At 37.4% G+C, this 13,197-nt stretch overlaps 1 pseudogene; it reads right to left on the bottom strand.

Moving 5' to 3' along the window:
- The window catches only part of LOC102477337 (elongation factor 1-alpha 1-like), a 25,538-nt pseudogene that overhangs the window by 912 nt on the left and 11,429 nt on the right, over window positions 1-13,197 (bottom strand).

The raw sequence follows: 13,197 nt of genomic DNA, 5'->3' as shown, positions 1-13,197 counted from the left end.
TCTCTCTCTCTCTCTTTTTTTTTTTTTGGAGAGGTTTTTGCTGTAGGGTATGTGCACTCGCCAGAAAGACAGAGAGACAGAGAGACAGAAAGCAAGAAATCACCCCCAGGGGGGATGACCACACCACAATCCCTTCTCCTCCATTCTCCTTTTGGGATCTTGGGAACACATGCACATGCGCCCAGTGTGAGTTTAAGCCACCGGGTCTGGGACTCGAACTGCAGTTGACTACATGGGAGTCCAGTGACATAGCCATTATGTCTGCTGCTAGTCCCAGGATTGTAGCCAATTTTCTTAACATAGGTGCTGACTTCCTTAACAGTTTCTTTGCATCTTCTGACAGTAGGGTAGCTCAACAGAATCCATATTATTAACACCAACGATTAGTTGTTTCACACCCAGTGTGTAAGCCAGAAGGTTATGCTCATGGGTCTACCTGTTCTTGAATATACCAGCTTCAAATTCACCAATACAAGGAGCAACAATCAGGACAGCACAGTCAGCCTGAGATGTGCCTGTAATTATATTTTCTATAAAGTCTCTGTGTCCTGGGGCATCGATGATAGTCACATAACACTTGCTGGTCTCATATTTCTTCAGGGAGATATCAATGGTGACATCACGTTCACATTCAGCTTTCAGTTTATTCTAAGATGCAGGCATACTTGAAAGAACCCTTTCCCATCTCAGCAGCTTCCTTGTCAAATTTTATGTTGGTTCTTTTGTTGCTATCACATTTGGAGACCAGATGGCCAGTAGGGGTGGACCTGCTGGAACCTACATGCCCAATGACAACGATGATGTGAGTCTTCTTTCCCACGTTGGCTTTGATATAGTGGTGGTTTTTGCAACGCCTATGTTCTGGCAGCAAACATGCTATGAGGAAAGAGCCATTTGGATGTTAGAGGAAAACACCCTGAACAATGGGAACAGCAAGTGCAGAAGCTCAAACGCAGGGCTGTGCCTGCTGTGTTCCAGCAACAGCAAGCAGCCCCTGTGGCTGGAGCCGAGGGGACAAGGAACAAGCAGAAGGCAATGAGGACAGAGAGGGAATGGCCAGTCTATGAGGACTTAGGTCTGTTCACTATGGTGCAGAGCTCTGAGCAGAAGAGTGACCTAAACCAGAGATGCAGGAGCTTCTCCAGGCCGCTCTGGTGAGAACTGATGAGACGGCAGATAAAAGTGAAGGCAAGAAGGCTATGATGTAGGCTTGAGAAAACAGTGGCTCAGGGTTAGTGGGATGCAGAGGAGTGGCTATTACAATGGCTAACATGTCTACAAAATTTATTAACATCAGTGACTTTCCGAGAGTCCTACATAAATTAGCTCAGAGGTACCACTTTACCGAGTTAAAACATAACCTGCTCAAACTGCCTGATTGAGGCATGTAACCGAATATCAGTTACACTATTTTTGAAGTGCAAAAGTGATATGGAGTCCCAAACAAAACATTTTTTTAATTAAAAAAATATAGTGCTGTGATTTCAAACTTCAGTTTATAAGTATGATCACCATGAACTTAAAACATCAATCCATTTTTTAAAATGACATATTGAACATTTTTTGTTTAATGGACCCGTATTTAATACTTTGTTAGACTTAGTTAACACTGTGTGTATGTGCATATATATATATATATATATATATAAAATCCACGTATACATATATACACACACATACATAATTTGAACATAATTTTATCAACAAGAAGAGTTTCTAATTATAATTTCTTTTTTTTCTTTTTTTAGAGTTTTTTTGCTATAGGGCACGTGCACTCACCAGACAGACAGAGACAGAGAGACAGAAAGAGAGAAATCACCCCCCAGGGGGAATGGTCACGCCGCAATCCCTTCTCCTCCATTCTCCTCTTGGGATCTTGGGCACGCACGCACACACGCCCAGAGTGAGTTTTAAGCCACCGGGTCCCAGACTTGAACTGCCGTCAACTGCGTGGGAGACCAGTGACATAGCCATTATGCTAACTGCTGGTCCCAAGTTTCTAATTTTAATTTCATAAAGGATATTTTGGAGCTCTCAAGGTGAGTTCTCAAAACAGTAACATCATTCCATCATAGGAAATCCTCTCTGCCTTTTTTTTTTTTTTTTTTTTTGAGAGATTTTTGCTATAGGGTGCACACGGTCACTGGAGAGACAGACAGAAAATGAGAAGTCACCCCCAAGAGAGGATGGCCACACTGCAATCTCTTTTCCTCTATTCTCTTAGTACTTTGGGCATGCACGCACATACACCTGGCATGAGTTTTAAACTGCTGGGTCCGGGACTGGAACTGCGACTACGTGGGAGTCCAGCCATGTAACCATTTGCCACCTGCTGGTACCCTTCTCTGTTTTTAAACTCAGGTAACAAATGGTATTTTAATTCTTCCAGAAATGTATTAGCAACTGGTGTCCATGGCTATCTCTAGTCAAAAGAGAGCTATTTTAAGTGTTCTTCAAACAAGCATTGTAAGGAACTTTTTTAAAAAAAAGTACTCAGTGAATTCTAACTTTCTAATATTCAAGCTCCATTAATTTTATTGACTACACTTGTCATTCAGAATTATAATATTGGATTGTCAGAAAAGTTATCTGTTACTTTTCTATGCTTTTCTACACAAAAATGTGTCATGACTTTACCAACAACCCAATAAAATAATCTCACTAAATGGTATCACAGAATATTATTGAACAGTAGATTAATTTTTTACTGAAATTAAATTTTTCTGGATTTCATTACAAAGCAAATCATATGGTGTTTCTTCAATAACTACTCTTCATTATTTTATTTATTCTATCTACATTTGTCAAAGTCTCATGGAATGTTCTAATATGAAGAATGACAAAATTGCATATTAATGGGCACTAATCCCACAAGAAGTTCCTACCTTATGTATTAAACAAATTTTAATCAATACCTTTCCCAAGTATTAGAAAATTAAAACTTGAGTGAGGATTTATTCTGTGTAGGCGCATTTACAGCACATTCCTTCTTTTAGTTTACCAATAGAAAGTCAACACTTGAAACTCTTAGAATATGTTTTTCTTTCTTTTTTTATTTTCTGTTCAAAACTCAGTAACAGGGAACCAGCAGTTAGCATAATGGCTATGTTGCTGGACTTCCATGTAGTTGACCGCGGTTCGTATCCCGGACCCGGTGGCTTAAATCTCACGCCGGGCGCATGTGCGTGCGTGCCCAAGATCCCGAGAGGAGAATGGAGGAGAAGGGATTGTGGCGTGACCATCCCCCCTGGGGGGTGATTTCTCGCTTTCTGTCTCTATGTCTCTCTTGTCTGGCGAGCGCACGTGCCCTATAGCAAAAAAGACAAAACAAAACAAACAAACAAAAAAAACCTCTCCAAAAAAACCCCCTCAGTAACAAATACATTGGGAATTGACTAGATATTTCCAAAATTCCCATGACTGAGTAAGTACATTTGGGTTTCCTCATATTTTTTGTCCACATCAAGAGAAAAAGAGTTAATATTTAATTTCTACTTTTTTTTTTCCCCTGAAACCAATACTTTTGCAGAAGTCAATAGCTTTCAAGGTAGACTGAAGCTCAAGGACCTTTTATCAGGATGGGATCTTGCACTTGGCTGATAACCAAATACTTGTGTCATGTGAGCAAATATTAGACAATGACCACAGTAGGACCTATGGGAGCAGAGTTTGAGGAAGGGCATTTAGGGGGACAAATATACCAAGGAACATGCACAATTGCTGATGGAGCAAACTTAGACCTTCTTAACCACCAAACAATAGAGAATTTTATTTTACATTCTTAGATGCAAGGTTATTGATGACCAGTCCACATCAATTAACTGATAATTGACTCATGCAGAGTGTCTGAATTATACTAAAACTCATAGCTTGTACTAATTTACCCAGGATAGATATAGTTAACCTACAGTAGAAACTTTTTAAAACAATCTCTACTTCATCAGGTCTCCAGATCAATAGACATTTCCCATTTCCTTTGCAAAAGATATCGGTGGCTACCCACAACCTAAACAACATTCTTTCCAAGCCTGTGCATTTCTGCTCCTGTTATATTGAGGTACATACTGTTAAATGTGAACTGAGTTTATCCCCAAAGTTATCCCTATGGCACTTTCTATCAATAATGCATGAATTAAATTATTTTTAAGCTGATAAAAAAAAAGGCAAAAAGGACTAATTGCTATGTTTATGAAAACTGTGCAAGTGATGTAGAAATATTACATCCTGATGATGAAGAAGCTCAAATAATTGCGAACCAGGTGTGGGTGAGATAGCAGTAAATGAGTGAAAGAAAGTATAAAAATCTGAGATTCTCTAAACAGTTTGACATGTGATGATGTTTATGCTTTCATTTAATTTCAAAAATATCAAAAATGATAAACACTGGTTATCACTTTTACTGGGATTATTAAAGAAAAACTAAATAGCATTCCAATAGGTGGACTTTTACTAAAAAAAAAAAAAAAAAAAAAAGCTCTTTGCCTGACATTAAGATACTGGTGAATGCTCATTGTAAGTTTAAATGACATATTTAAGATTATGTGCAATTAGTCTTATAATTTTCCACTTTTTGCCAACTTCTTAATTTTTTTAGACAGTGACTTCTCTCTCTGGTATTTTTTCTTAAATTTTATTCATTTATTTAATAAGGGGGTGGAGAAAACAGTATGAAAGAGAGAACAACTGAGAGATAAGCACCTACAACAGGGTCTTCATGCCACAATCTACCTCCTGTCTCAGCTGGCTTGGAGAATGGACTCACATGCACACACTCCCAGAATGCTGAGGGAGGTCCTGGGATGCAAACCTAGTACTCTTCCTATGTGAGTCCAGTTGCATTACCACTGCATCACCACTTGATTCCTTAACTGACTTTAAAAACTAATGGGAACCAGCAGTTAGCATAATGGCTATGTCGCTGGACTCCCACATAGTCGACCGCAGTTCGTGTCCCGGACCTGGTGGCTTAAAACTCATGCCGGGCGCGTGTGCGTGCGTGCCCAAGATCCCGAGAGGAGAATGGAGGAGAAGGGATTGTGGCGTGACCATCCCCCCTGGGGGGTGATTTCTCGCTTTCTGTCTCTATGTCTCTCTCTGTCTGTCTGGCGAGCGCACGCGCCCTACAGTGAAAATCTCTCAAAAAAAAAAAAACAAAACAAAACTAATCAATCAGCTATTGGTCAAGTACACATTCACTCAGAGGGTTCCTTCTGTATTTTATTAGGGTAGCCTTCACCCTTTTTCTTCTGTAGTTTTATAGGATTACCATGTTGAAGTTCTTGTGTAGGCAGAGTGAACTGATTTTGGATAGTCACTGGAGGAGAAAAAGATATTAACTTATTATTTGTATCCACTGTAATGGAACAATAGAAGCATTCCTCAAAATAATTGGGACATTTTGTTATCAAATGGCTCCAAGTGAGTCCCTGAATCCTGATTTCATACCATTGGGTACTGCCTTCACTATTAAATTCTTGGACTGACAGAATATAGAAAAAGTGATGCTGTGTAACTCCTGACCTGCAGGTCTTAAGAACCTTGGCCCTTCAACTTTTGCTTTCTTGCTGCCCTGAGATACCATGAAAGGGAGTCTAAGTCACCCTTCTTATGGATCCCAAGCCATGAAAAGAGAGAGACGCTGAAAGATAAAGACCAATTGATGAAAAGAGTGGCCAGCCAGCACCCGTTTATTCCAGACATCAGATTGATAGAGGAGATATTCAGCATATGGGGAAACCCATAGTGGATGCTCCAGAGCCAAGTCCACTATTCAAGTTGACACAAGCACATGAGATTGCCCAACTGGGCAAGCAGGGAGCAGAGGCAAGGGGCCCAGCTGAGCCCAGGCTAACTGCAGAAGTCTGAGTCAACAAATGATTGTTGTTATTTTAAGTTACTAAATTTGGGGGAAAGTTTGCTGTACAATATTTAAGTAAATGTCACAAAAATAAATGGTTATAAAACTTTGGAAGTCTCTGGCAGATGTTCCAATAGTTTTTCAATTTCCTGAAGTATACATAATCACAAGCTTTAATATTAGGTGGTTGGAAAAGTCATGACATATATTTTTTCTATACAAAAATGCATCATGACTTTTCCAACAATTCAGTATACCAGTAAGGGTAAAGATAAGAAAAATTTGCCTCCCCATACACACACAAAACGAAAGATAGCACTTGTGTTTTTTGAAGCTTAAAAGTAAGGGTTCTGCCATTTTTCTTTGATTCTGGTTTTAAATTTAATTCGTAGCCTTAGAAGCAGCATTTTCCAGGGAGAGACATTGTTCATATAGAAGAAATAAAATATACTATGCTGAAAAGAAGGGGCAGCAATGATTCTGCAATATTTAAACAAATAAAATAAAAAGGTGAGGAAGCAAAATAGTCACCTAGTCTGAAAACCAGTTTAAAATTGTACTAACTTGACAAATGTAAGTGATCCAAAACAAACTAGGTGTTATAGATAAATAAAACCACAATGACAAACATAGCTACTGTCTTTGAAATCAATGTGCTCATTGCAGCAGCAACAGATATCCATTCGAACTGATTTTGGGTACTGTCATCTAGCCATGCATTCCCCCAATTATTCTTCTACCTGCTGTGTGCAAATATGGAGAACATTAGAAATGCTGCACTTAAGATGGGAAGAGGAAGAATTCCTCCCACTGAAACCTCCACAAAATAGCAACACCAAAGTAAAGACAATATTCTAATTACTTGTGTAAATAACCATCAAAATGAATAATCCTTATGTGTTTTTCCCCTGTCTCTCTAGTGTACATTAAAAAATGACAATTTATTTTAAAAAATGACCAACATCATCTGAATATTTGCTACAAAGAACTCTACACAAAAATATTTTCAAAGCACAAAGTGTTTTCAGCCTGGTTTGAGAAGATAAAATATTTCAAAAACTACTATGCAGTATGTTTAGCTTTTTTACTTTTTTATTTCTCAAGAGACATGTTTCTTCCAGAAACACAGTTGATAAAATATGATTTACTTTTATAATTTCAGCAGAGAGAGATGAAACTACCTACCCAACTTCAATAATCCTATAAAATTAACTGCCAGTGATTTTTGTTCATTTCATATCCTTATTCTGAGCTTTGCTTTAAGAATTGCTCTATTTTTCTGTTTAAATGTGATAGAAAAATAGGCTTTTAGAATAAAAAGAAATTGCTAAAATATTTCTTTCCATCATGGTTTTTAGATGAACTTAGTGATTTTTTTCTTCACTCAAGTATGCCATTTAAAACTGCTAAATGTTAATTAATTGTTAAAGCCAGCCTCACCTAGTCTGTGTCCTTTTGGCTGAAATAGACTTTCTCTAACAGTTTAAGTATTAAGACATTTATTATAGAACATTTGGCAAATAAGAACATCTTAGGAAGGAAATAAAAATCAAGAATAACTTCCTAAACCAGAAGTAATTACTGTAAATTTTAGTCAACTGTCTCTCAGTGAAAGAATATGAATGTTTAATAAATCTTAAACATATCTTCTTCTTCTCAATAAAGCAAAACCTTGGTTTGACCTTCTCTTTGTAACTGATATTTCTTATGATTATTGGTAAGTTTTTTGATGGACACTACATTTTTTTTAACAGACTTTATATTTGAGAGAAGTTTCAGGTCCTTAGCAAAATTGACCGGAAGGTACAGACATTTCCCATATGCCCTGTTCCCTGAGACAGACATAACCTTCTTCATTCTCAACATCCCCCTGCTGGGTCACTGGGAAAATCATGATGCATTTTTGCATAGAAAAATACATCATGACTTTCTCAGCAACCTTTTTTTCACAGCTGATAAACCTGCTTTGACATCTTTATCACCCCAAGTCCATAGTTTACAATAGGGCTCCCTTTTTGTGTTGTACCCCTTCATGGATTCGTGTAAATTTATAATGACTTGTATCACAGAGAGAAGTTTCATGGTCTTAAAAATCTTCCGTGCTCTCCCTGTTTATTCCTGCCTCTATCCTTGCTCTTGGGAACCAATTCTCTTTGCACTGTTTCCATAGTTTTGTCTCTCGCACAATGTCTCATGGCTGGATTCCTAAGTATGAAATAAACCTTTTTTCAAACAGGTTTATTTCATTTAGTAATAATGCATTTAATTTTCCTCCATGTCCTTACATGACTTGATAGCTTGTTTCTTTTTAGTAATGAATAATATTCCACTGTCTAGATGTGCCACAGTGTATTTATTCATTTACCTACTGAAGGACATCTTGGTTGCTTCCTAGTTTAGGTGCTTATGAATAAAACTTCTATGAATGCCCATCTGCAGTTTTGTTTTGTGAACATAAGCTTTTAATTCCTTTCAGTAAATACCAAGGAGCATGATTGCTGGATTTTTTTTTTTTTCTGGAGAGGTTTTTGCTATAGGGCACATGCTCTCGCCAGACAGACAGAGAGAGACAGAGAGACAGAAAGCGAGAAGTCACCCCCCAGAGGGGAGGGCCATGCTTCAATTCCTTTGCCTCCATTCTCTCAGTATCTTGGGCATGCACGCACACACGCCCAGCGTGAGTTTTAAGCCACCTGGTCTGGGACTTGAACTGCGATTTACTAAATGGGAGTCCAGCGACATAGCTGTTATGCTAACTGCTGGTCCCCTTACTGTTAACTTTTTAAGAGTTTTTTTTTGTTTTTTGGAGGTTTTTTTTGCATATTTGGGGTAACAGTTCTTTAATAGATATCTTGCAAACATTTTTCCATGACTTTCCTTTTTACTTATTTGACGCTATTGTTTGCAGAGCAAAAGTTTTTCATTTTAATGAAGTCCAGCTGATCAATTCTTTTCATTGAGTGTGCCTTTGGTGTTGCATGTAAGAAGTCATTGTCTAATCCTAGGTCATTTAGGTTTTCTTGTCTGTTATCTCCTAGGAGTTTTATAGTTTTGTGTTCTAGTTTTATAGTTCTGTGATCCATTCTGAGTTAATTTTTGTAAAGGTTGTATGTTCTTTGCCTAGATGTATTTATTTATTTATGCATGTGTATATTTAGCTGTTCTCTGCATTTGTAGAAAAGACTATTTTCCCCTCATTATATGACCTTCATTCTTCTGTCAAAGATCTGCTAACTGTATTTATTAACTTTGACTCTACTCATGGGTTCTCTGTTCTGTTCCATTATCTAGTCGTCTATTCTTTTACCAGTACCACACAGTCTTGATTATTATAACTTCATAGTAAGCCTTGAAATCAGAGAGTGTCTGTCCTCTAACTTTGTTATTCAGTATCATGTTGGTTATTCTGGGATTTTCCCATCTCTCTAAATACGTTAGACTATCTTTTTTGATATCCACAAAATCATTTGCTAAGATTTTGATTAGGATTGCATTGAAGCTATAGATCAAGTTGTAAAGAACTGAAAGTTGTGAAGAACTGACCTCTTAATAATATTGACTCTTTATATCCAAAAACAAAAACTATTTCTCAACTTAATTAGCTCTTATAAATCTTATACATTTTACAATTAAACCTTACTATTTGAGACCAACGGATGGTGTAATGATTGTGTCTCTTGACTCCCATATGGTTGACTGCAGTTCAAGTCTCAGACCCAATGACTTAAAATCACATCAGGAGCATGTGCGTGCATGCCCAGAATCCTGAGAGGAGAATGGAAGAGAAGGGATTGCAGTATGGCCATCCCCTCCCGGGGGGCTGTGGGGTGGGGGGTGATTTCTCACTTTCTGTCTCTCTGGTGAGCATATGCACCCTATAGCAAAAAACAAAACAAAACAAAACAAAACTCTATTAAATAAATAAATAAATAAACCTTACTATTTAATTTTGGAGAGTGCTAATATCAGAAGTATTGATGTATTTGATTGGAAAAGTCATGATGTATCTTTGCATAGAAAAACAGAAAAAAACATATCACAACTTTTCTGACAACCCAATAAATGTATTATATTTTAAATGTAAAATTTCACGTGTTCATTGCTGGTATGCAGGAAGGCAGTTGATTTTTGTATATTAACCTTGAATTCTGCAACCTTGCTATAATCACTTATGAGTTCTAGCCATTCTTTTGTCAATTCTTTCAGATTTTCTATATTGATAATCATATCATCTGTGAAAAAGGCATTTTGATTTCTTCCTTCTCCATCTGTATATCTTTATTTCCATTTCCTGTTCTATTGCATTATTTAGTACTTCTAGTACAATGTTAAAAAGGAGTGGTGGAAGCAGACATCTTTGCTTTGTTCCTCATAGTATCGATTATAAAAGAGAACTTACTTTGCTTTGTCTTGCTCGCATTGGCAAAATTTAGGGGCAATTTATTTATCAGACCTCTAAGTGCTCAAGGTTAAATACATTGCTGATCTAAAATCTTTTCAAGATAACCATCATTAAAAGGTAGTGTCATAATATGAATAGAGTGCCCAAGAGCATTACATCCAGTTTTGAATGAACAGATTATCTAAATCTTTGCTTTCCCAAATAGTTATGCCACATTTGGTGTATTGTCTCCCAGGTACGGAGTAAGAGAATGTAAGAACTATATATTTTATTAAAGCATGTAAATATGTACATACATTTTTAAAAGGTCTCCCATTCCCAACATGGCAAGAAAATATCATCTCATTTTATTTTCAATTTAATGTAACTCACAAGATAGACTGTCTCAATTGCTGTAGGATCTTTCTATGTAAGTCCTTTTCAAATTGGGGGACCCTAGAGTACATCAAATTGTGTCATTAATGATTTTTAGAAAAAAATGTCCTGACAACTCACCAAAACATTCTTGACAACTTCCTCCTGTCTGCCTCCATATAAGGTACCTCAAAATATTCATGGAAAAAAAAAAGAAATTAAAATATGATTTTTATTTTAGTGTTAAAAAATTGAAATCCATGCACCTTCTTTTTTCCATAAAACACATTCCCACGACCTTTTAAAAGATCCCTCCTGTATTCAGCTCTTCTACTTCTTATTTGTTAAGGAAAAGCTTCAGAAACTTGTATATGTAAACACAAAGAACTAAAACATAAGCCAGAGTTACCACATTTAGTAAGAGGCTTGAACACAGAGCAAAAGACTTAGAATCCAAGGAATCATATTTCTTCCAAGGACATGTTCATTGTCAATAGAAACACAAAATAACACATCACATACTGGAAGAGACAAGTGAAATAAACATTGGTTTGAAAAGCATAAACTTGTATCATGTACTTATTTGAGGACAGTGGAATATCATTTTCCTGTTTCAATCTTGGGCTTTCAGGGAATTGCCATGGCAATAGTTTACTAGGCATTTGTGGGCAGAGTTGAACTTCAAGCTAAAGATAATGAAAACTAACACAGAATAATGATTAGGGATTTGTTATTTTACCATATGGTTTTACTCATAGAGTTGTGACCTTGAATTTAAAATTGTGTATTACCTCTATCCAAGCCAAGATTTTCCAAAAAGGTGAATATATGCTTTATTAAATATGACTATATTCAAAACTATAGGGAAGAAGGTATACCCTTTTGAATAAGCATGCTAAATGGCATTTGAAAAAAATGCCCTTAGCATGTGAATATAAGTGTCTCTGTATATGCTAGGGATGCAGATGGAGCCAAGGCAGGGTTCTGTCATCTTACCAGAAGCATAGCAGGGCCAAATTATGCACCTGAGGGCAGGTGATACAAGGGAAATGTGTAACTCTCCAGTTGTAAGGCCAACCTGGCCTTCCTAACTTAGGGTAAGGTGAGCAGAAGATACAATGACATTGTGGCAAAGTCAGATCCTACAGAAGGTAAGTACAAAAATTTATCCTCCCCCCCCAGGGGGAGTTCCAGTATTAAGCGAATGTTTTCCTCCTTTCATGTCAGTCTTTTAAGGAAGGAAAGGATTTTTTAACCATAAAGTCTTGATAAAATAGAGCAAATCAATTAATGTGAGCACACAAAATAAAAGATTACATAATTTGTATAAAAGAAAACAGCCAGTAATCCCAACCTACTTTGTAAACAAACAAAAAAACTATAAAATGCAGAACAACTTCCTTCTCCACTTTCTTTAGTTTTTAAATTTTCCCCATTTGTTCCAACCTGGGGGGACAGTTGAACAGGTTTCCTGAGTGAAGGAGTGAGAGCTGGGACAAGTGGCATAGTGTTGTTACAGCACGGAGACAACACAGTGTCTTCAGTGTCGTTTGTTTATTGTGGGCAGCATGGTACAGCACGGAGACGACGCAGTGTCACAGCTCTTCAGGGTCGTCCGGAGATGATGTAGTGTTACAACTCTTCAGGGTCTTCAGGGTCGTCTGGAGACTGAGCAGTGTTTCAGCTCTTCAGGCTCTCCAGAGTCATCGTTGTCTTCCTGGTCGTCTGTGTCATCTTCCTGGTCATCTGGCTGCTGTGGGCCAGGCATCGTGGTTATATACACACTGGTAGGCCGTGATTGGTTGTAAACGGTGGGCCATGATTGGTTGTAAAAGGTGGGTTATGATTGGTTGCTTTTGGACCAATCATGAGGTGCCAGATATGCAAATCTGAGGGATTCTAGTGGCCAATCAGAGTAAGGTTTCGAAGGTCAGGTTTTGAAGGGAAGCCAATCATGGCTTTTGGCATTGTATAATTGTTTGCTTTCTGAGAAACTGGCTGACTCGCTGGTGCACAGCCTCCCACACCCATTCTAGTTTCTTCCAATTTTACAACCGACTCAATTTGTATATATGAAGGTTTGAGGATTATTTCTCCACCTCCCTGTTTTTTATTTTGTTTGCAGAAATCTCAGGGATTCTGTTTGGAAAGAAAACATATTCTAGACTTAGAGGCTGTGCAGGCACACTTGAAAAGAGCTTCAAGTACACAATTACAGTGGGTGGTAAAGCCAGGCTTGGCTGAGATAATTATCACACGCCTGGCCTGGACAACAATGTGAAAGGAACAGTTCTCAATAATGGGGGAAGAAGAAGAAAAGATAAAGGTTTGTATGAGCCTTTTCAAGGTGTGTAGAGCCATTAAAAGGGAAAAAAATTTAAACTGAGATAGTTTGGTCAAATTAATTTTCACACATTTCTCAGGTCTGATGTAAGGAATACAATCATTCAATATGTAGGTCCTGGGGACAAGGGAAGTCTTTTGGGACACAGTGATAGTTAAACTAAGACTTTAAGAATCAGTAAAAAAAAAAAAAAAAAAAAAAAAAAAAAAAAAAATTCCATTTAAAGAAAAAAAGATATGT

This window comes from Tupaia chinensis, unplaced genomic scaffold, assembly GCF_000334495.1.
Source record: "Tupaia chinensis unplaced genomic scaffold, TupChi_1.0 Scaffold000028_1, whole genome shotgun sequence".
Classification (NCBI taxonomy): domain Eukaryota; kingdom Metazoa; phylum Chordata; class Mammalia; order Scandentia; family Tupaiidae; genus Tupaia; species Tupaia belangeri.
This window is presented reverse-complemented; position numbering and strand designations above follow the sequence as displayed.